At 37.5% G+C, this 16516-nt stretch overlaps 1 protein-coding gene across 3 annotated transcripts in view; it reads left to right on the forward strand.

Moving 5' to 3' along the window:
* The window catches only part of LOC129569762 (protein gustavus), a 124939-nt gene that overhangs the window by 58146 nt on the left and 50277 nt on the right, over window positions 1-16516 (forward strand). For all 3 annotated transcript variants that reach the window (XM_055448926.1, XM_055448927.1, XM_055448928.1), the window contains one exon: window positions 6517-6626. The gene's annotated coding sequence lies outside the window, so the exon portion shown is untranslated. The remainder of the gene's footprint in view (window positions 1-6516; window positions 6627-16516) is intronic.

The raw sequence follows: 16516 nt of genomic DNA on the forward strand, positions 1-16516 counted from the left end.
ATTTGCGCCCAACTGATAAGAGATAACAGATAACAGTCTTCAGCAAAATGGTAGAAGGTCTTGAGTACTACAACTTTGCCGAAGACACCAAACCACTTTCTCTTATCAGCTTCGCAATACCTGCGACTGACCGTGGACCATCACTCATTTTCAGTAGATTCAGAAGATTTCGAAGCAATTCAGGAGCATTCAGGAGTGCTGCAATATTTTGATGAAAATTCAGAAAAAAGAAGCAAAACTGTCCGATGATGAATTGCTTTTTAGAAGCAAAGGCATTTCCACTCGGGTACTTATTCGGTAGTTTTGCATTCTGAATTACAACATTTGCATAGAGAGCAGATAGCGTGATGATGTATTATCCGCATTCTTTTGTATGATTGCATGCTGCGACGCAGCCTTGCTGCGTTATGAAAGCGAAAATGAAAAAATGTAAAATGTGAAACTACACATCCAACTACAAAATATCTCTAAAATTGCATTCGGAAAACTTTGTTGTTTGATCCTGGGTTCAATTCGTTTTCAAACATGATCCTTTTGTATTCGTCATTGGCGCCGTTTTTCCTGTATGCTCAAACTACCGACTAGCAGTGAATATTTTTCCGATGCAGAAACAAGTTTGTTCCGTTTTTTTCATATTCGATGAGCACTTTCGCTAGTCATTTGTCTTTATTTTTTTTGTTATCCTGTTGTTTGAAAAAAAAACAATTAGATTTAGCTTCGAATACGGTAAGCCCAAAGGGATCTCGTCCATACATAATAGAAATATGGAAATGTGCATGCATCGAATCTGATTCTGACAGCGATGACGATTACGGTCGTTAAATGCGGTGAATGAGAAACAAAAGTTGTTGAACTACTAAAACAGCTGTTCAACCCATTCGATCGTTGTTATTTTTTCTCTCTCTTCTGTTAATTTGCCGTTCTCATTCACGTCACCGCGTTGCCTCGTGTCTGTGCACACTATCTCTCTAAAGCCCGAAAATCCACGTTATAACATGGAACAATGTGCCATCGTGAGATATATACAGCAAACGACACTATTGTCACATTCGTTGAATTATTCAAATCTAATACGTTTTTATTAAACGGAGAATGTAAAAAGAGGAGGCGAATTTAGAAACTATGGCAGTTTGCATGTAGAACAAAAAAAAATCTAGCACGTGTGCTTTCACAATTTGATATGGTAATCGTTACAAGCATGTTTCTAACGCTACAGTTTTTCATCGTGTTTCTCTTGTATTTTGGGTAGAAAATCCAAGGGTTTTTTTTCAATTCGCCACTGCGATCAAATCAGCAAACACAGTTTTCGCTTGAAAGGAAAAAAACCAGAAAAAAACGGCATGGCAACTACAAATGGTTTTGTTGAATCATAAAATTATTAATTAATTGCGCGTAAACCCTTTCCGATGGAGACATTACAAATTATGGTTTGTTGTACTCGCGCCGTCTATTGAAATGTGGCTATTTTTAGCGCGCACAACCTTTCGAAATGAACGTGTACATTTTTGTGCAAATAAACGCGCGCGGCTCAAGAAAATTTCAATAACACAACACACCAAATTATGTTTTTCGGTGCGGCGTGGGGGCATTTCCAGGTCTGCAAGCCGCAATTTTCAATTGTTTTTCGATTTTCTCTCTTCTCTCTCTCTACGACAGTGTAGCGGGTATTGCGGTTGAGCTGAAATCCGTGAAAAAGATTTAAAAACTCATGCATGCGAAAAAATAAATGGTTTAGCAGCGCGAAAATGTGTGTCAAGGGCAGAAACCAAATTACGAGATTTGTACGCATTACGAATTCGGCTATGTTTGCGTTTGTACACACACCGTTTTCATTCCATTTATGAGTTGAGGGTTTATGCACCACATACACACACGAATACACCCGATCTCTCGATTTTCAGCCAAAACATGCAAATTTTTGCGTAGAAAACATTGTTTTTTCGCATTACTTCTGGAATAAATACATGCTGTCTGCGGCATCATCGGGTTTTTCACCGCAACAACATCAAAAAATCCATTAAAATGGTAATAATTTTGAGTGAGCGCATAAATCATTGCATTTATTCGTTGACACGAATTGACAGATTGAAAATTAAGCAAAGAAATTCATTTCATGTCGAAACGGAAAAAGCTACAAACGCTGCATCATAATGGATCGACCCAGAAACGGTAACAAATGTATATCGAGCAAGCGAGAGAGAAAAAGAAATGAAGATGATGATTTTGTAATCGGCTCATCGTAATGTAATGGTGTAAAATTGAACGACTATAATTTGGTTCGATGGAGAGCGAGAAAACGAGAGAGAGAGAGAGAGAGAGAGAGAAAAACCGTGAATGGCAAATAAGAAACACGAAAAATATTTTTAAAAAAATTGTGTCGAAAGTTGATTGGAGATCATGGCTTTTTTTTTATGTATAAGCGTTGCATCGGTAAAGCCCACGAATCATAAGAAGACAGCGAAGCGAATGAAAAGAAAAACGACGACGAAAACCGAACAGAGAAAAAAAAACACACACACAGAGACTGTGAACAAATTTACGAGATAGTTAAATTTTTGAATTTTGAGCAATTGCATGCGAGCCGAGAGCGCAGAGAGCCCAATTGCAAGACATTTCACATTGGTTATTATTCGTCAGTTGTCGGGTCATTTAGTACCAATTTGTCTGTTTTTATGGCATTCCACTTGGTGTATCTCTTTCAGTGTTTGCGCGGCGCGCGGTTAGCGTTCTCATTAATTCCCATTGCCAATGACCGGACGGGAGAACAAAAGAAATGATTTCTATTTCGTAGCGCCGCCGATTCGTCTCATGATTTTCACTCTTTGCACACGTGCATACGAACTGTTTGTCCAATATTATGGGCCAAATAAATCGATGTGCAATCGTAGAAAGTAATGGTTGTGTTTGCTTTCTTTTCACCCAGACCCAACCGCAAACGGAGAGTTGGTCTCGTGTGTGCACCAATTAATATAGGCCCCGCAACAGTTCCAATAAACATCCACATGTCGATCGATACTATAAATTTGATGCGTAAACTCGCTTATTTTCTCATTTCATAGAAAAAAAATTCTCACACATATCAAGGCACCATTCGTTCGTTCGTTCGTCATTCATCTGAACAGAAAATCAATGGCACCAAATGCGTGTACGCAACGCTATTGACATTGCATGAGCTTAGCCAAACGACCGATTGATCGATCGCGCTCGCACCTATCCAATACGACGTAACATTCTGTATAGTGTGTATGTGTGTTGCAATCAGTCGTCGCGATTACGATACCATTTTTCTCTTTTTATTATCTTTCTTTTCTCCCGGCCATATTCGTCTTTTCCGTCGATGTCGTAGCCGTTGACGAAATTATTTTATGTAAATTTCAACAGCAATATAATTACTCGTCACTTCCACGTTTTTTTCTCCGCATACTTTTTTTCGCTCTCTCTCTCTCCCTTCTCTTTCGAACCGCAGTGCTCACGAGATTATGCCATGAATTATCAATGCTGCTAAGGTTTGTAATTCGATTTTCTCTTTGTTGTTGCTGTTGATTCGTTTTTCCATTCATTTGTCGGCCCACGCATGCATTAGCTCAGACCATGGGCAAATACCATTCGCGCAACCAGTTCAGTTCAATTCAAAGTTCAGTAGTTTATTATGACGCTAGCTTTTATTATGTCGTCACCATCTCTGAAAGAAAAAAGATTGCGTGAGCATAAACGGTTTCTTTTTTTCCTCTCTTCTCTCTCCTCCATTTCACAAATTCAATGTTGAACTCAATTTCCATCATGGGACACAAAAGTGAATATGTACAAAGCACGGCCAAAAACACGATCATGTATTGACCATAAATAGTATACAATTGACATTTAAAAGACACTCATTTATCTTTTCGGCTAACATTCAGATAACTGCAGACGAGAAAGAAAAAAAATTGAACTGATTCGAATGGCAATCAAAATATCATGCTTTCCGTTGTACAAGGATTTAGGATCTTCCTTCCAATGTACACAGTACACCATGCAAAAAACCATCGAAGCAACAACGTTTCAAAATACAATAATCCGAATCGCGCAAAATGCGAAATCGTTGCAGCTGGATACTTAATCAAATGATTTATGTATTGCAGGATTTTAAAATCGAAGTTGAAGAGAAGAAAAAATTATAAGTTTTGTGTATCACCTTCGAATCGATGGTAGTGATTATTAAGTTTTACGGTGGGTATTGGAACACAACTCCGTACAAGTACATACTATTTCCTTTACAAGCAATTTAATAATATTTCGATTCCATTTCAACATAGCTGTTGATTTCCAAACGATGGAATTCACAATCACAATACCCAAATAACACAAAAAATTTGTGGCGGTGGCGGCGGCAGTGCCTGGCCTACGAATCGGTTGGAAATGAGCAATAATGAAGGAAAAAAATGAATTCATAACGAAAAAAAACACACAACACATTATAATCATAAATACAGAGCGCGGCTTGCGCGGCAATTCGTGAGACTTTTTCCAAATGTTTTAATTTCAATTGGCCGCATTGTTTGGTTTGTTTGTTTTTTCGATACATTTTTCGGTTGTCGGCAGCATTGTTATAGCAGTAGTTGGTGGGATTAGTTGATTGGTACATCTATATTTGTTAGATATTCAATGCTACCGTATTGTCATAATACATATGCACCCATATTATCTAGGCTATCCTATCTGTCTGTGTTCGTTTCGTCAAGCCTTCATCCACCGGAAAGCAAAATGCCCAAATTGAAATGCGATAAAATTGTCAAATGTTGTACGACAATCGAAATAATTTTGAATTTAAAACAAAAGTGCATATATTTTTCCGTTAATGTTTAATGTACAAGGTTATGACACCGGTCACCGCCGACTCTATGTGAACCAACACTAAACACAAACACCGTCTTCTCCACATGGAGTCTTCAAATGACATTGTCATTGTATGCGTACGTTCACAGCATAGCATTGCGTAATTTTTTTTATGTTTCGTTTTTCTATTGCCCTTTTCACATAAACGACGGCGATTGTGTGTGTATGTTCTTCGTTTGAGTAATAAGTCGAGACACGATGTAAGAGCTTATTAAGCGTCAATGCGTGCCTAATAATTTCGACTCGACCGTCAACGGTCATTTAGCATGTTCGCTGTTAACAAATTCATAATTCGTATATGAGCGTGTGTGTGTGTATGTGTTCACTTTATTAATTGTATGTTAATAAATCGTGGCCGAGAGAGGTTTCTTTGTTTTCGCTATTACCATCCGCATTCGTACCTTGTTTCTTGTCGTGTTTCCAACCGCTAACTCATTCAAACGAATGTAAATACGACAAATCTTCGTCGCATCCTTCCCAAACCGTTTTTTTGCCTAAGGTTTTAATTAAACTGAACACCATTACCGAACACTCTGAGGTCAAAGCGTGTTTAATGTCGGTTCGAAAATTCGCACGTTAAGAAAGATTCCTTTTATTACTTCTTTGAATGGCTTTTAAATTCAATTTCTCTGATGAATCACATAGGCTTTCGATGAATATTAAGAACGGCAACGGCAAAAGGCAATCACTTGAGAACGCGTCTAAAAGGGATCATTATTAATTTACAGCCCAAACTTTGAACTTCAAAGGATGCGAAAATCCGTTTAATTTACGGAAAAGAAAACAAAGTGTGAAAAACGCACCGTTTTGTAATGAAAAAGCCGCATAGCATCCCATTGTAAGTTCGATTTTAAAATTGTTTGATGGAATTTTAAACGGAGAGCATATCGCTTCAATCTCGTTTCGATTGTTGAATTTTCTCTTACTTTATTTCGCTACAAGTCATGTGAATGCGTAAGTTGTGCGCCACGTTTGTGTTTTTCCATCGCTGTGATTTTTCAAGGTTATTGCCACATAATTAAAATAAAAATGTTAATTGCGATACACCACAGAAGCACTTGTATTTTATGCCGAGAAGCAAATAAAAATTCTTACAGTCAATGTTCAACAGCGCTCAGCGAAAGTTACACTGTGGTTTCAGAAGACACCAAAAGAGAAGGAAAAATGACACAAACCAAAAGAGATTGTTAGCAGAGCAAGAGTAGCACACACGTAACCTGTGATTAAGCTGATCTATTTTTGGTCGTGGCATTTTCGTAATTTTCGACAACGTGCCCAACAATGGACTCGCTTTCTATTCAATCTATTCGCATCTTTGAGCACACCAGAATTTTCTCAATTCTCATTGTCTTTTTGTCTGTTGAGCAACTTGCGTTTAATTTGTTTTCGCTTGATGACGTCTTGTATGTGTTCGGATTCGGTAAGCCTGCGATTCAAGTAGAAGATATATCGGCCACGATTTCTGACTCTATTGCAATAAGCTCACACTTAATATCTTAGAAAGTTTCTTCCTATTCTATACGATTTTTGGTTGAGAGATCTATTTACTGTGTTTTTATATGGATTAGGCAATTCGCATTTGAATGATTTCCAAGTGAATGAATTTCATTGAATTCAGTTCTTGTTCTCTCTTTTTTGCAGACGAATTTTCTTTTTATTTCTTTGGTATTGACACAAAATGGTATTGAGCTAGAAGCAACGAACAGTAGTCAAGAACGGAGAACAAAACAAAAAAAACACATCAATTAATAGTGAGTATGTTTCTCTTTTTTCTAACTGGTTTTTATTATTACATTTGAATCACATCAAACCTTTTAAATGCTAAATAATTTTTCTTTTGATGTGTAAAGAATTTACGCAATACATTTCAAGCACGTTGCTTTTATATACTCCCATCAACACCACAAAGGGGAATACAAAAATAGCGAGTGTGTTGAAAAACTCATTTAATTTGTAAATGTGATTGCTTGGCAATTGTGTGTATGAATCGAATAGAATGATATGTGTCAGATTTGGTAGTTATTCTCGTCGACTGTGTGACACTTTGTAAGTGTTCATCACGTTGTTATTTCAATATTAATAAGAACCGATTCATTTCTAATGTATTATTTACAATCTTTTGCTGGCATAATATTTCTCGCTTTGTAAATGCCGTTGATGTGTTTCATTTGATTAAAAAGTGCTATAGTTTGACCTATCATAGTACTCTGATTCTAGTTTGACTTTTAGCTGAAACCATAATTTCAATTTTTCTTCGATTTGTCGTCATTTTCAAGATTGAAAATAATTGAGAGAATGCGTAGCAAATTCATGGAGGAAATGCTATGTAACAAGGGTGGTATTTCCGTACTTGAATGAAAACATGCAAACCCATTTACGAGCACAATCTCCTTTCAAGAGAAGAAAAGAATTTTTATATTTTGAAAGGTGTCTGGAAAAATTCAGAATAATCAACTATGCATTAAATTTGGTGAAATAATGATTGGACTTCTGTACCTAGGTTCAAATGAATGTGACTGAGTTAGAAAACGCGCATGGTATTTGTGATGAGAAGAAGAAAAAACAAAACATACTCACACTCGTCACACAACCGTACCGAAGCGATTATTAAGTGAGTTTGAGGATGACGACCGAATGCGGAAATATCTTATTTAAATGCTAAACAAAATCTTGAACATACGAAACACAATACAGTCAATAACAAAAAAAACCTAAGACAAACGAATGAAAAGAGAGAGAGAGAGAGAGAAATGTGTTAGCTTTGAAAATGTACTGCGTGTGTGTGTAAGTTTTGAGTCGCGAGCAACGTTCGAATTCGCACCAAGGTCGCACATAAACATTTTGTACTACCTACTTACATAATATTAGCTAACAATCAAAGACCCATAGACCGCATTGATCATTCCATACGTCTTAATAGGCGTGTGTGCCGGTGTGTGTGTGTATGTGAAACGAGAGAGAAAAACATGCAAACGCGAGCGCTCGTTCAATGCGGCCAACAGTGTGCTTTTTTTTCTCACTCAAATGAATGCGAGTCGCCTCTATGAATCCAAATGATTTGTTTTCACTTCAACATCATTGCACGGTGCTCTTTCTTCTTGGCATCGTCTTTCGGTGCGCGCGGTACGCTATTTACATCATTGCAAAGCGAACATTACGAAAAACATATACCATGGTGTACGCGTACACTAAAAGCGAGCTACAAATCGCGCGTGTGTGTGTTTGTAATGCAAGTATGGCATAGCTAATAAAATGATGGCGTTAACTCCCATATGCCTTCCACTTGACACTAAGCTCTTGCAAACAAGTTTTGGCATGAAGAAAAAAAACTGTCAAATCATCTGCTGCTTCTATGTGTGCTTTTATGTGTGAGTGGTGTACGAATTATGGGCAAATGCGGAAAAAATTCCACAATTGTCCAATGTTTGACGGAGCTACTATGCTTTTGTAGCACTTTCTATTCTCTGTTGAACTCTGTTTTTTTTACCTTGACCATCGAAAGTCAATGATTCACTGATTCACACCATTGCTGGAGATCCATAAAGGACAAGGCATTTTTTCCCAGTGGTTTTGCACAACGTGAATTTGAATATGATCAGATATATAAGAAAGTAAAATAGGAATTCCGGTTGACCGTTAGAAAACAAAGCAATGTCAACAATGAGTTCAGCCAGTTCGGCACACTTTCCTTTAACGAAATCAAAATCATTATGGAAATGAGACTAGTTTTTTTCTCGAAACACAGAAATCAGCTCGCTTCCACCTTTGGTTTGTTTATTGAACTGATTTGTTTCCTGTGTCGCCGCCGCACATAAAGTTTGTGACGTCCGTTATGATTATGATTATGATTATGATTGGCGAATAATAACAAACGGATAATGATAATGACCCGCTTGTCGTGCGATTAATGGTCATAAAACACGACGATGAACTCATAAAAAGAACATGTGAATAGGAATGACAGAAAAAACGGTTGGTTTGGCTTATGTTAAGATGACATTTAGCTTAAATTATAATATTTGTCGTTTTTACGTATCATTTGCTCGTTCTATTTCATTTTGGCTAATGGGCAAATGGCTGAAAGCAAACGAAAAGCTCTCAGTTCTCCTTTTTTATACACAAATTTTGGGGCAGCAGCAACAAAAAGGCGATCGGACCGAGCTTATAGTTTGCTGTTGGGAATATTTTATTTCTGACATCATATTTCTAGCGATGCTTCTATGAAAAAAAAACAACAACAACAACGTTAACCAACACAACAACAGACATAAACCATTGGCGCATACAAAAAAGTGTTCATTCGATATTTGCTTTCCGGTTGCCTTGCCCATACTCCACGGTTCCACAATTGTTTTGATGCACATATTTATTTTTATGAATTTTTCCGGCACGAGCACATTCGCTTTAAATGGACAAAATTATTTGGTGTTCTTTTTTTGTTCATGGGCTTTTTTCATGCTTGCGGCTAGCAGCAATATTTACGATTCATCGCTTTAAAATATTTTGAATGAGGTTTCAGCGTAGGACATATTTTTTTTAAATCCTGCTATATTTTTCGAGGCATTTTATAATGAATTTTGCAACCAAAAAAAGGAATTTGATCTCATACGTCGAGTTTCTTTAAACCGCAGGAAGAAATTATCCATTTTAATGATTAAAAAAAACAGCATTCATTAGAACAGCATTGCCTGTTAGAAAAATACGAGAAAAAAAACTTTTGAAAAGTTTCAACGGAGAGCAATACTTATCATAAAAAAATACAAACGATTTTAAAAGCAAGAGATATGAAAAACACTCGGAAGAGAAAAACACCAATTTAAACTTTTTTTTTCGTTTAAAAAGCTTTTAAACCTTGACAAGGGTTGGGAAAAAATTATTATAAATTAAATGACATTATTTGATTTTCTCTTTTGAGCCATCTCATTCGTTGAAATGTCGAACATAACATGCGATGGTATTTTCGATCGATAATTTCATTTTTGTATGGGGATGTTGTGTGTATGCACAATTGCACAATTGCACAATTGCACACGGCACTCGATTGCAGAAAAAAATGCATTGCGATAAATTGAATTGCCTCGAGCATGTAATGAAAGATGAAATTTTATTAAATACTCAAACGGTTAAATTGCTTTACAGAAATTCTCTCACTTTATTTTCGGTGGCAATGTAATCGAAACACGAAGTAATGGTTCCACTTGAAGTTGCAATTGAGTCGAATCGAAGCTCTGATGTCCCATACAGAACAATTGAAATACATCTACTATTTTATATTGCCGTTTATTGAATCCGCAGTTGCGTCGAAGTCATGTCGAAAGACAGCTAAAGAGAGCAAAAGAATGAGGAGAATAACAAGAAATTAAATAACATTAGGAACTAATCATTGAGTACTTGGTACCCTTACGCTTAAGGTCGATTTTTGCGACAAGAGTTGAGAATGAGTGGAGGGCTTTTATCTCTGAAATGTAATTATAGTACAAAGTTTTTTTTCTTTCCTCGCTCTCGAGTAACCAAGGAGGAGTGCAGAAAAATTCCATTTCTGTGGAAATTTCAACGGAAAACGAAGAGAGAGAAAAAAAATCATTATTTTCACATTAAGTATGGGACGAGTGTTTTTTTTTCTTCACCCAAATTCAGCGAATGTTGCACGAACGTTTTACGTTTTTGTGCTTCGAATGTTGAGGGGATAGGAAGAAAATTGTCTTATCGCATCTATGCCATATTATGCTATAAAAATATTTCGGCCTGTTCGGGCTGAAAAAGTGATAAAACGCTATTTTCGGTGGGAGTGGGAGAAGCGACTGAAAACAGCAAAAACAGTATCGAATCAATCATTTGAACAAAGAATTGGCAAGTAGAAAAGCAGATGATAGCAACCGTCGATGCCGGCGAGATTGTGTAACAACTGAAACCAACGCATTGAAGACAACCCCATTTTTGTTACCGAGTAACGCGATTTTGTTATGTCGTCAACAAAAACTCGAAGAACCAAATGAACAATGCAACCTTTTCCTCTCCATGCTGCTAACATACTTTATTTTGCGTGAACTTTCGGGCAAAAAATGTTGAAATGTTTGGCTCGTATTTTGATTCATCAACGGATTTTTGATGGTGTGCTTCATTCTATATTTTCCCTCAATTCGGCCCCATCCGATGAATAGTAAGTGCATGAAAATGCATGTATTCAGGACGCTTCGCTTGCGTTAAAGTACATTTCGGAAATGAAATATATATGCAACATCTTTCGCACATGTGCAGACGGCCAAACCATCCGCCCTTGTTTTTCAAATAACGGCATACACATTCATTTGGCACGTTTCGTAGTATTCTACCATCGCTTAGCTACCAGAACGTTATCCGAATCATTTACACTCTGGCATTCGCAGTAGCATCAGCAGCAATAGCAGCATCAGCACAACTACATGCATCCGATGAACCAACACACCATCAAAGAGTCTCATAGTTGAGCTCGACATCGAAACCACAAGATCACATCGGATTTTGGAACGATAAAATGTGTATCGCCTTCACTTGTGTCTTTTCTACTTTTGACAAGACACACATAAACTACGCATCCTCTTTTGAAAACTTTTCAAATGCGTTGAAAATATGCAAGACTATTATCGCTTGTCGAGATAGAATTTGATTTCCTCCTGTGTAGACAGGACGTGTTCACTCACGTCCATCACACAGAATTCGTGCTGCAAATACTATGGAAATTATATGCAAAATACCATTTATGTACAGTATTTTTGAAAATTCCTTTTTTTCTTCTGGTTCTGAAAACATTTCCGATTGTGTATTCATTCCGAAGCGAATGCAATCGATTGGATCAAATTGTTCAGTTGCAGAATAATGCCAATTCCAAATTTCGATACTGTCTGAAATGCTTGAGATGGAAAAAAAGCCCAACATGAAATGAATACAATGCAATTTTGTGCAAATTGAGAATATGCATGGCTGCAATACATGTACGTATGTAAATATCGGCTGCAAGAGATAGACAAAGGTTGGTGAATAGCATCGCGATTGTTTGGTGGCGCAGCATGCTACCGATTGCGAATGGAAAACAAAAACCAAGGCAAATTCTCCATCAACGATGGAGCGAACGAGCGAGCGAGCGAGCGAACAAGCGTGAGCGAGAGAGTGAGAAAGAGTAAAAGAGAGCGAAAGAGTAGCCAGAAAGTGAAAAATGGATAAATTCTATCATGGGAAAACAAAAAGTGAAGTGTAATTGACAAAGGAAGAAGAAGAAAACACAACACACCATCCAGCGCGATGCGAAGACGTGAACTTAGAGGCAGAAAAACTGAAGTAACGGCAGTCACACACACACATAGACAAATATATACACACACCCAGGCATACTTCCACAGTTGGATTCTGATTCCTCGTCGCAATGAAAGTGCTGTTCACGTATGTGCGTGCGTGCTGTTTATACCCACACGTTTGCTACTGCTACGATTTCAGTCACACGGCTTTCTCTTATCACTAAACACACATTTGAACACACAATTTTCTCTTCCGCACAAACACCATTCGGCTGCCTGAATTTGCGGGTGTGATATTTTTGTCATTCGAGCGCTCTCCAGTACAGTTTTCCAACGAATTTTCGCATTCTCGACCGTTAATCGGTTCTCATTGAAAGCTGCAACGGTCCTCATCAAGAGATAGAGATCTAACGATTGTTTAAATCTCTTGAAAAAAATCTGTTGGAAAAGTGGTTTAAGCGCTTGCTATTATTTTGGAGTGTGTGTGTGTGCTTCCGAATAAAGTCGACAAATGTTTACGAAACGTGACCGAACAAAAAACGCATTTTTCACGGAAAAGAGTTATTTGAATAATTACCGCTTTGATTTTAAATGTGCAAAAGGTGTCATTATGTGTTCACTTGAATCGAACACTCTGTGAACGAACCAACTGAGACAGTGATTTTTATTTGAAACATACAGGACAGTCAGTTAGCCTGTTAGTTTAATTAAAGTGTGACATCTTTGTAATAAATCATTTTCGAAGAACGAAGAAGCAGTACATAGTGAGATAAATAAGATGTCTCTGTTGCCTACACCGAATTCAATGCCATTCATTGCGAGCGGTAATATATTGCCCATAACTGGACTGTATCGACACAGGCACCGGCAATATCCGCAGCCGCATCAGCTAGCTAATCAACCTTATCTACTGGTTAATCCTGATCGATCATTGTATCCAAATTATTATTTAGTTTACGTACCATTGATTGGTTCACCTTCGACATCGACACCGAACATGGTGGCATCGACCATGTCGACATCAGTGTTACAGGCATCAACATTGTTAAATTCATTGTTAACAGCTACATCACTGCTCAACACAGCATCACCATTGAACGCTTTCGTACTGCAAAAGCCTAACTCAATTCCAATCACTTCGTCTTCATCGATCGCTTACATACGGCAGCAGTATCGTTACAATATGAGACCTAGCTATCGGTATGTACCAACTCAACTCAACTCAATCACTCTCTCTTATCAATTTATAGCGGATGTATTTCATTGTTCATATTTATCACACACCGATTTCCATTAATTTCTCATTATAATTACGCATATATGCTGTGTTTTCATTTCCATTGTGTTTGCCTCGTAATATACGCACTCGAGCAATATGTGTTCAGACATATGTGCTCGAGCGATGCAAGGATAAAACTCATCCATCTAAACAAGAGGAAAAAAAAATGTACAAACAAAACTTTGTGTCATATGAGTGGGTGAACAGATTGTTTTGATGATCAAAAGTGCCACACCATAACAATTCCAACAACAAACAATAGCCAACATACGCGACAGCGATAGCATATCGACCAACCAACCAACCAACCAACCAACATAAGCGGCCCAATCACGCTGATACATCATATATTCATGGCAAAAAAGAAGAGAGCCGAAGAGAGATGCCAGTGTGTGCACATTAATTGATTCAATGTCGAACACAAATGTTAATGATGTTGATTGTCGCTCGCTTAGTCGCAGCCTACAAAACTTGAAAAATGTCAAAATCAGATGCTGCTATTTGTTTATCTTGACACTTTTTTCCCAGAGCGCGCGCTCGCGCACCACTCACCACATGCAGATCCGAGTTGATGAAGTTTTGTACCATAGCATAATCACCATCGTTCTTTAAGCGAACAATGAAATTCGATGCACGCATTTTTGCTTCGTAATTGAGTGTTTCATTGTAGAGCTGTTGGCAATTGAATTGAACAAGCCATCGATTTTATTTTTGCTTCCTTTCAATCAACTCATTATCTTTGCGCAGAAAAAATGTTGCTTTTACGCCCAGATTAATTCGAATCAACGGGAAAAACACACATGAAAAAATAAGATTAAAATGAAAAGTCAAGGTTAACACAATTCATTTGTGTATTTCAAGTGCCGTCACTTATGCACCCAAAATAGTAACGGTTTTTTATTTTCGGTTTCGTATATGCATCTTTCACTCAATGGTATTGAAGACGATGAATACCAAATGTAATCTTATCAATGTTACAACATTTCCCTCCATCGAACATATATATGCCCAGTGACGCCATCACTTGACTCAATTGACTTGTAGTGATATACGTTGCAAGGAAGTGAGAGCAACGTTTTTCATAATAACAATCCAATTTCAATAAAAATAAGTTTTGAAACAAATCATTATCACTTGTCCAGTCGATAAAACGGCGGTGTGAGTAAGCTTGAAGTTTACAACACCGGTCCAATTAGGGATTTGCTGGTATTAACAATGGGCATCAAAGGATGATGTGTATTGTTTACACAGAGTGTACTGTACATAGAACCTGTTTTAATACCGCTCAAATATTCCAATTTAATTTTCGAGCAATTTTTTTGGTGGTAACTGGATTTCGCACGCACGCATGGGTATGCATAATACAAATGTATCAACGGAGCGGACGGTCGGTCGAGAATTACCTCGGAAAATTTCAAATAAAAATCTGATTAATATCAATATAGAGTGGAAACATGCGAATTGGCATTGGGTTGCGTTTGGTTGGAAAAATGAAAAATGAAATCATGTAAATACAAAACAAATAGACGAAATGATAACGTACAGCAAATATCAAATCAATGAAATGCACTCTGTGATTTTGGCCATTCGCGTATAAACCGGTACCAGCGCGATATTTCGATAAACAAAATTGTTTTTTTTTTAATTCCACTCATTTCGTTTGAGTTTTTGCCATTTTTGGGGCGCTCGCAGGCAGCAGCAGCAACAACACCAACAAAAACATTCAGTTCCATTTTTTTCACGAAAAAAATTAAACAAAAAAGGTTGAAATGCTAATTTTATTGTTTCAGGGTATTATCTATTCGATGAATAGTTGAACAAAATGGCCATTGTTTACTCTACGGCGACTGAAATTATGCGCAATCTATACGAGTAAATCACCGAAAAAAACACACAACACACGAGCTGTGTGTTTACTCAAGGAAAAAAAATATGTAGCGATGGAAATATGACGGCTTTTCCACCTCAACAAACGAGTTTCATTTTAAAACATTGCTTTTGTTCATTTTCTCTCTCTCTCTCTCTCGCTCGCTCGCTCTCTCGACGCGATTTTTTCGGGAATAATTTTGTTTTGGTAAATGAAACTGCTTTCCTGTTGGCTCTTGCATCAACACAAACACTGTTTGTTATTGTCGTTGTTGTTATTGTTTTCGACGTTTTTTTTTGGTTCGTTCATTAAATTGTGTAGACTATTTCAATTGGAGCGAATGTTTGCATGAGGTGCACGGTCATTTGGTGTGCTGCGCACATGGAATGAGTCGCGTAACCACGTTACACTTCTTTGACCGTTAAAATTCGATATTTATAACACGAAAATAATAATCGAAACACGAATATCAACAATGAGTATTTGCATTGGACGAAGGCACGGTCGCCCGAAAAACCTATCTCGAAATGCATGCATTTAGTGCAATCAACATGAAATTACCAGGTTATCGAGCATAAAAATTTATTTTTACTTTCAATTGCTGGAGGCCTTCTCGTTCAAAACCATTCGAAAGTGAATGAATGAACAGCAGAAGCAGCGGCGGCGGCATCAGCAGCAGAAAAAAGTAGGAATAGTGCGATGTCGAAAATACAAACAGAAAAAAGGCATGTGTACTACATTAATGAGCTTCCTCTTGCAATGGTCCCAAGGGTTTTCAGTGCATTTAATGCACACTATAGTCCAATGATCGTTTCAACTTTGTGCTACCGTTGCTCCCTGACCGCTCGCTTTTTTCTCAAGTACTTCAAAATTTAATAATTTTACGGCGATTACGTTTAAATTTGTGTGTTTTTTTCAATTCCGTAAAAGCTGAACCTAATAGTATAAGTTCTGGCATATAATACCTTTGCCACGCCGTGTTGCGAATGAAAAATGGGATCAACGGTAAAAGGTGGGAGCGGAATGTGTTACATTTTGTTGCAATGTTGATAGGACATAATGTGTTTTTGCTCCTGTTATTTATGCGACGCGATAATAAATCAAATAATGTCCGCTTCGAATGGTACAACAGAACTCAGCTCAGGTAAAACGAAAAAAAAAACACAAACTAAAACCATACGAACGAACTCGACTGACTGGCTAATGGCGAATTTTATGTTTCGC

The sequence above is a fragment of the Sitodiplosis mosellana genome, unplaced genomic scaffold (assembly GCF_009176505.1).
Source record: "Sitodiplosis mosellana isolate CC-2019 unplaced genomic scaffold, AAFC_SMos_1.0 Smas_scaffold_42, whole genome shotgun sequence".
NCBI classification, from domain to species: domain Eukaryota; kingdom Metazoa; phylum Arthropoda; class Insecta; order Diptera; family Cecidomyiidae; genus Sitodiplosis; species Sitodiplosis mosellana.